The 8,618-nt window shown below is 41.8% G+C and overlaps 1 long non-coding RNA gene across 2 annotated transcripts; it reads right to left on the reverse strand.

Moving 5' to 3' along the window:
- Nucleotides 1-1,274: 1,274 nt before the first annotated feature.
- LOC120749870 (uncharacterized) lies at nt 1,275-5,080 on the reverse strand. Of its 2 annotated transcripts, none has more exons than XR_005699801.2 (4): nt 4,940-5,080; nt 4,766-4,847; nt 3,348-3,555; nt 1,275-3,182 (listed from the first exon to the last, which is right to left on the reverse strand). It is a non-coding gene; the product is annotated as an uncharacterized LOC120749870 (long non-coding RNA). The 2 variants fall into 2 exon arrangements; XR_005699802.2 differs by having other exon boundaries at nt 4,766-4,861.
- Between the last annotated feature and the right edge of the window lie 3,538 nt (nt 5,081-8,618).

Here is an 8,618-nt window from a genome sequence, read left to right on the forward strand (position 1 = left end):
CCTCAATGTCAAAATTTTAAGAAGTGCTTATCTCTTTTAACATCTATTCAGTAATTTTACAAACTTTAAGTAAAAGAGAAAAAATATGATTCTAATATGATCTTTTGTTTTACCTCGGACTTATTTCATTGAGAGGTGTGATAGGAGGCTGAGATCCTGTGCTAGACAAAATTTTAATGCAATACACTAACAATATAGGTAAAGCCTTAAGTGATTGGAAAAATAATAAAATAAGCAAGAACAAAAAGGAGAAAATGACCCTCCTACCGAATCCTTCAACCTTGGCAAATATCTATTGAGTTCAGAAAACAGAGAGTGAGACAGAAGGAAGGTGACAAAAAGGAGGAAAAACAACATCTGAAATTTCAAAATGTTTTCCGAAGATTGAAACAAGATGAAAATTTAAATTTAAGGGAAATATTTTGGTGCACCAAATACTTTTTATACTTAAGTCTCTGTTTTGCAGGATAAATGTTTAAGACACAAATGTTGGCCATCTGTAACTGCAGCAGCGAGCGAGGCAGCAAGATGGAAAAGGTGTCGTGGCAAATTGCCTTGCCTCCCTCTGGAGTGCTGCATTGCAATGAGCTGGCCCCGGTCCCAGAAGCAGCAATGCCATATTTGTGTTGTGAGAAATGCAAGGTGCTCAGGCCTGGGAAAAGACCTCTTCTTGTGTCCACACTGCCTGTCCCAGAGCTGCTTCAGTACCACACTTCTCACTGCATCCAGAGTGAAACATTTCCTCATCCCTATTTCTGCTTATAGGCAGATTGCTTTTTTCCTCCTTGGGAGTAATTTGGGTTACAAATACAGCAATGAATATGCTACCTAGTAGGAAAAAGGGAAATAAATATGTATAAGTGGCTCTCCTGCTGTTTGTGTGGGCTTGTGTGCGCCTGAGCACAGGCAAACATAAACACACACATAACTTATGCCTACAGAATATTTGTGTGTGTTTGGTGGCTCAGTTCCAGTGCAACTACAAACACCCGTGCTCGTTATAGGAAAATGTGTGGTTCTTATTTTAAAACTCCCTGAAATCTCTGAACACATAAAGGCACCTGCACACAAAACATTTCCCCTGAGCTCGTTTTATTGAGCGGTGTTTATGCTCGGAAAGTACGTGACGCTGTTCACTTGAGACACCATTATCCAAAAGTCCTCCAAAGCTTATTCCAAACTATCAGAAAAAAAGCATGAACGCCCTTCTTCAATCCCTCTTTTAACCAGTTCTTACCACGTCTCCTCAGCCCCTCATCGATCCCTCTCCCCAGAACTCTTCTATTTGTCCCACTAATGAGAGGCAGATTGATTTCCATCTCTTCACCTTCCGCTGCCTTATTGATGCAGTGCCTGTCCAGAGGGAAGGCAGTGACAGAGAAGCTCAGTCAGAGGACACTGATGCTCTGGGTAGCAAGGAACTTGGGGCTATTCTGATTTACACAAATCCGGCATCTTTCACCTCAGTGATGAGGACTTTTTAGTGCGCTAAAGGTAAATTACAAACTGATCAGAGCCTCCCGGCAGCAGCTTGTTTGGTCTTTGTTTTAAAATGAACGGCTGTCTCTACAGAGGCTGAGATTATCTGCTAAGTGATTACATACCTACACACACGGCAAAAGATTAGCACCTTCCCTGCACCCTAACCCCCTGTCAGTGTTACTCTTACGTGCCCAGCCACCTCAGACATGAGCCGTGAGAAACACAGCTGTTGAATTGCAGGGAAAGTTGAGAAAGTGATGTGGGGGGCACATCCTTCCAGCAGTTCAAAGGCTGCCCTCACAGTTCTGCTTCTTCTGCCTGTCTGAGGCTCTTTTTCTTTTTTTCCACATTTAGGCTTCAGTGTCTCTCTCTTTTCCCAGGGGTACGTGTTGAAGGAAGTTCAACCGATCATCAGGCTATAATATCCCATTTCCATGTTATTCCAGCCTGACTCAAAGAGATGATATATTTGATGGGTTTTAGCTAGGCTCTATCACTCCAAATTTCCGCCTTTTTTTTCCACTTTGCATTTATGATTTGTGATGGGCAAATCTCAAAAGATTAGAAACTTGGCTTGGATAAGCAGCCCTATGTCTGAAGTTTACATTTCTGTTTTCAGCGATGGGGGTCACTGCAACAAGTGTATGAATTCTCTGCCTCAGATTCATGGGATTTGGATGACCAAAGGCTTTGGCATACTTTGGGAAGAGGAATAAGCTGATAGCTGTGTTTCCAGCTAACACAGTTCCTTTGCCCCATAATCAAACAGACCAAGAGGATTTATTGATTTTCCGTCGCATCAGGGGAAATGAGAGCTGAAAGCATCAGAGGATTGTACGACTTTGGAGCAGGACTCAGATGCTGTATCCCATGTCAAGACTTTCCCCTTCGGATGCTCTGGGCAGAGATGAAAGCTGAGTGCTTGCATAGGTGATGTCCTTTCAGAAAATTAAATGTGTGCACACCTCAAATGGACTGGTGACTGGAAGGCACCTCTATTTTCCTCTGGGCTGCAGAGAGCACTCTTAGCTCACTCTCCCTGCACGACTGTTATTGTTACTGTGAAAACCTTAACTGTGATTCTTCATTTGGCACCGCGTTAAAATCAACTTTCCATAGAGATAGATCAACTACAAAATTGGCCTTGACTGTATTTTCTCACTGAGAATGCAGACAGGAGATGAAAATCAAAGTTTAATCCTGTTTCCTGCTGTAGCAAAGCACAATACAATGCCTATCTGGGATGTAGCATCTCTCTTTTTATTTATCTACTGTACGTCTGTGTCTGAGACAAGTATGCTCTTGCTCTGTTTCCAAACAGAAGAGCATCACAGAAAATAGTCCTGATCAACAAAACAAACGTGCCTACTTTTCTTGTAAGGTTTTACATCAGCGAAAAAAAGAAATCTGAAAATGATGACAGAAGGGTCTGACTAAAACTGGGGGGAGGGATGATGGAATTTTGCTTTCTCAAAAAAGTTCTCATCAGGGTGCTCTGAGCAATAAGCAGGAGACAAAGCACTTCAAAAGATTTTTAGCTCAGTTTTTGCGGTCTTGAACAAGTCTAGCTGTAAGCATTTTGGGGCAGGAGCTGGGTAAACGTTACTGATATTGGCCACGGGTATCTAAAGTAGCAACAAAAAGGAAATAATTTCTCCAGTGCTGGCAAAATGGGTGCTGAGCTCTTGGGAAGGTCTGGCCTGAGAAAGTGGTACGATGGAAAAAAAGAAAAGAAAAAAGAAAAAAAAAAGGTTTCCTCAAATGGGTGGTACGAGGCTTGCGGAATGAATGTTTGTGGAGCACTCAGCCCCTGGTATGAAAAGGTGCTGTAAAAGTTCAAAGTATTATTGTTATGGCATACTTACTCAGCAAGGCAGGGAATATCAAAGGCTTTCTTCTCCCAGCTGGCTCGGCCTTATCTCGAGGAACTGTTGGTGGGTGGTGATTGCTCTCAGGGACTGGTGATGACAGAGCAGTGAAGGCACTCACTCTGCCTGCAGAGCTGCTCTGGGCACCCTCCTGGTCCTGCCAAGGCTCCAGTTCCTCCTTGGTGCTTTTTGGTGCACGCACACCCTGTTCCCAGAGAAAAGCCTGGAGTGAAAACACGGAGCTCTGACACCTGGCTAATGGAGGCACTCAGGCAAAGGCTTTCACTCAGGACTGGTGACTGGTACGTTGGGAGATAATTGATACAAATTGCTTCAGACATTCAGGGCTGCTGGTCCTCCTTCCCACAGGCTATTTTTAGCCCAATTAGGCAGATGAAATGACACCAGAATTAATTTGTGTGCGCTCAAATGCCTTACTTTTTTTTTTTTTTAATGATTTTCTCTAGATATATGGCAAATTTCTGAATTACAAGAAGCAGATAAAGTGATTTTTTATTTCTTTCCCCCCTCCTCTACTAAGTGATGTTCAAGCACTGAAAGACTGGCTCACTGCAAAACCACTTAGGGCTGATTGCTAGGGAATTCCCTCTCACCACCTTAAACCCAAAGCAAATAACAGAATATGAAATAACACATATTCTTGGCATCAGGCTGCACAAGAGCTCCTCCAGGTCTGTTGCAAAGCAAAAGGCCACCAACCCACCCATCAGAAAACAAAATACAATTAACTAATTCATTATATAAATATTTTGGGTGGGGAGATATGAATTGGCTTATCTCTATTACTGTTATCATTGTTATTAGCTGCTGTTTGCTAAGGCTGAGTGTTTCAAAGCCTTCTCTCACATTAAGGAGCCCAAATTCCCGTGTTAAATCCCACCCTAAATTTTCTGGTGATAGCTTTTGCAAGCTACTGGGGAACACAAGCAGGGAGAGATGTACAGCTGGTGAGATAATATTCATGGCTGTAATTACCAGAATTTATGGACAAGCTATTCCCATGCTATTTGAACATATTTCATAGATCTGGGCTGAGGGGAGATCCATAAGAATTCTCCAGCAGAGCCCCAACTTGTGCAATGCTTTCCCAGATAAGGAGCTACCATAACCACCATGGAAAAGGCAAAACCTGACTGCTGGCCTCCGTGGTTATTGCACTCTCACAAACCCTTTCAAAATCTGAAAGCTTCCCAGGCCTCTGGAATAGTCAAGCCATGAACAGCCCCAGGTTTGGAGGCCTTCAATTAAAGGGTCCTTTAATGCATCAGCAGAAACAAATGGGGTTTTTTCCTCTGTTATTGTACCTTTTACAATATCACACATACCTCTCTCCTAATTTCTTTCTGAAGGCAACACATACATAATTTTGTTTGGGGCTCGAGTATTTTTCTTACCTGTATCTCCTAAGCATGTCTCAGCACTAGAATGGTTGGTGGCAGAGGAGTAATTAATACTCCCCAATAATAAACTTCAAATCTGGGGGAGAAAAACTTGAAATATCACCAGCTTCTCAATACTGAACTGCTACAGGATGGGTTTATTTTAGACAATCCAGGCTGTAACCTTACCTCAAAATACTGAGTCATAGAAACTGCTTACATAAACCAAAGTCCCAAGCCATTGAAAAAGTCCTTTAAAGTGTAGTTTTTAAACCTAAAGTTCATAAGGTGCTTGCCCTATTTCCTCCCCTAAAAGGGTTTGTAGTTCCTGTGAATTTCTGCCTCATCACCCACTTCCCTGGCTCGCATCTAATCACTGTATTCACCTTTATAGCTCCACCTGTGCTTCGCAGTGAATCTTACCATGGCATCTCTTTAAGCACTCCCAGCTGACGGTGCTGAGACTCAGAAAGATCTTCAGTCCGACAAAAACAACAAAACCCCCACAAAAATGAAAAAACACAATACATGTTAACGTTATATTTTCAAAGACTTGCAGGAAACATTGGCAAGTGTTCTCTACCAAGACAATGAGCCATGAGGAAAATACTGAGCTTCCAAAGCGGCAAAAATGATACTCTCACAGGCAAAAACATCAAGGGAGATTTGTTCTCTGTCCTTGTTTGTGACAGAGATAATGGATTCTTCAAATCCCTGTCTCTCAGCAGCTTCATAGCAGGACGTCCCTGCAAGGTCACTAAAAGCTGAATCTCACAGAGAAAAGTCACTTCTCCACAGTCTTTCAAGAAGCCTTTGTAAAAAGGAACAATTCAGCTGAGGAGAGAAAGGAACATCGCTGTAAATATCTGAAAGGGTCAAAATCAAAAGAAAGTTGGAGTTTATCCACGATAACATTGCGTTGACACTAGATATTAGTGCATGAAAATTTTCCTGACTTTTCTAATAGAAATTACTCCAAAGGAGTAAATGCTGTGCTGCGGTCTCATTTTGTTATGCCCATGAAAATACCAGAGATGAAAGGTACCTGGCTGAGTTTGGGTAAAAATAGATGGGATTTTGAAAAGTGGGAAGAAATGCCTGGGAAAAGTCACCTACATATGGTCTTAATCATGCCAGTGGATAACCCCCACATTACCCTTTAAGAGGTCATCTGATAAACATCAACATTGGGCTTTTCTCACAAACCCAACACCTAAAATTGCTTCAGGCTACTGTAATACGGCATGAGAAGTTAAATTAGAAGCATATATTTGGTAATAGCACCTCTGAGAGGGAGTCTTCAAAAGCCTGTGCCCCCATTAAAGGATTAGAAGTCCAGCACACATATCAGCAACTACTCTCCGAAGAGAGGGAGAAACAGAACAGGAGGCACAAATCAGCATTTTGTTCTGATTAGCTTTTTTGATTGATGTAATATCTTAATTACCTTTTTAAAAAAAAAAAAAAAAAAACAACAAAAAAAAAAAAACACCATTGCTGCAAGCCTGCCACTGAGGGAATACCATAAAGAATACCACTATGAAGCAGAGCTTTCAAGCTCTCCCTTATCTCTCGGGGATCTGGTAGTGATCTTTCCAGAATATTTGGTGGTGAGACACACAGAATAAAGCAGTCTCCAAGCAGCTGGCAGTCTTGGGTTCAATTGTTTTCAGGGGTACCCAATATTCAAGTTACAGAGTTTGAGGTAAAACCATTCAAGAATAAGAATGGGGTCGTTAAATACTTCTGGCAATGTGTTAATTCTCTATGAAACAATGGGAGAGATATTAAAAAAGAAGCAGGGATAATTAGAGTCAGTGCATTCAAAAGCACTTGCTTGTTATTTGGGCATTTTCCCTTTTGGAAGCAAATCCATTCAATTTTCCCTGCGTGCCAACATTTTGAGGTTATCTGTCCCAAAGGCAAATAGATTGGATTGTCCAAGAAATAAGGATGAAGGCAAAGGGCTCACCCTAAGGATTGGTGACTGGCTGAGAAATTGGAGAGTTTAAGGTAAAAGAAATTCTCTGTCTCAAGGTCACTGATGATTTTAGGATGTCTTTAAAGGGAACAACACTCCTAACCACAGTTCTTACGCTTTTGGTGTTTTTCTCTTGTTCCTGACTCAAAGTTCAGGAGCATCTCTCCACTTTCCAAGTAGAGTTGTTCCTGAGTTCTGCTCTGGCACTTGTGGGCTCTAAGAAAGGATAGATGGAAGTAGAATTATACTCCTATTTTGACAGCCTCTTGCAGCCAGTCAGAAAATTCTCTGCACATGGGTTTTCATAGAATTTCCAATTTATTTCACCCCAAATTCATCTTTTCAGTTCACAAATCAGGAAAAAAAATTTCCTCTGTGCTGGCTCTACAATCCTTGCTCAAGACCTGGTGACCAGGCTCTGCTCCTTTTACCAGATTTCAGGATTTGTGGGGGGTACAGCCTTAATTTCTGAATCTGTTAGAGACGAGCAATGCATGACAGAAGCAGCCTTGCCCTCAAACAAACACAGTGACTCTGAACTCCTAAGTTTTCTCTCTCTAAATTCCTAAGTTATCCCCATGGGTTTTCTTTCCTGGATTCATGGGAGCAGTAGAGCAGCTCAATTACATGTTCTCTCCCACCTCCCCCAGAAGAGGAGACATTTCTGAGCCCATTTCCCCCTGTATTTCTGTGTTTAACAGGTCCCACCCCCACGGACTCCTATCTTAAGAGCGTACAAGCAGGAGCAGGCTGCTGCAGCAGGAATCCAGAAGCTGGAGCTGTCAGACCGAGCCTAATTAGATACCAAAGGGGCTAATAAAAGAATGGGTGTTTGTTGTATTTCTGGCAGGGATGGTTGCTGAAAAGCCTGGAGAGAAGGATCCCCAGACACCTCGGCCCCCAAGTTCCGATGGGTGTGTTTCTAGTTGATCAATCTCTCTGTCTTTGTGCCTGAGCTACTTCCCACCTCAGGCCTCTGACAGCTGGACAAAGCAGGGTCTGAGCCGTGCCTTGCTTTAAGTAAGTGTGGAGAGATGTTTTCAGTCTGACCTTGCCAAATCAGACCCAGGCTTGGAGCGTTTGCTGAGGTCCAGGGAAGATTTTCCCACTGAATCCCGAGTGGCAAAAACTAATTCTATCCACGGCAATGTGATGGAGTACTGAAGTGACAAGTGTTTGGGGAAATAGGAATCTACCTTATGATCTGCAGAGCCTTTAGCTTCGTAAAGCAGAAGAAAATACTTATATACGTTGATTTGGTGCTGCTGGAGATAATTAAAAGCTAATTATAAAGTATAATTTGAGAAACAGAAGGAATACATTTAACCACACAGTGGACGTGTTCATGATTATCCTTCTATATTAAAGAGATAAGATTTGGTAAGAGCAAATGTGGGCTTTGTTTGGCTTTTTGTTCTTAAGTTCTCATATTTTCTTAAAGACCTTCAGATAATGAGATGTAAAAGCACTCATACAGATATAACACGGTGCAGCAATGAACAGAATATAATACCGGACACCAAAGGCAAATCTTTCACATTTAAACATTTTTGTGCATTTTTCCTCTGTACTTTTTTACTCTTGTTCTTAAACAATAAAAAACCCAATTCAAATAATGGCTAACTCCCTTCAGGATTTTGCTCAGGATTTCCATTCCATACAACAATAGTTCCCCCCCCCCACTTGTTACCCTGCTCTCTACTTCTTCCCTCTAGTCAGAATTGTTGCTGTGCTAAATAATTATAACGTCACTGGCATTTTCCTGATCACTTCTTTACACCTGAAACTCTTTTATTTCATATATTGCTCTGAGTGTTTTTACTGCCCTGAGAAAATATTTTGCATGAGTGTGTCACGTGTTAACAATAAATACAGTGGCTGATACTT

The sequence above is a fragment of the Hirundo rustica genome, chromosome 3, assembly GCF_015227805.2.
Source record: "Hirundo rustica isolate bHirRus1 chromosome 3, bHirRus1.pri.v3, whole genome shotgun sequence".
Classification (NCBI taxonomy): Eukaryota; Metazoa; Chordata; class Aves; order Passeriformes; family Hirundinidae; genus Hirundo; species Hirundo rustica.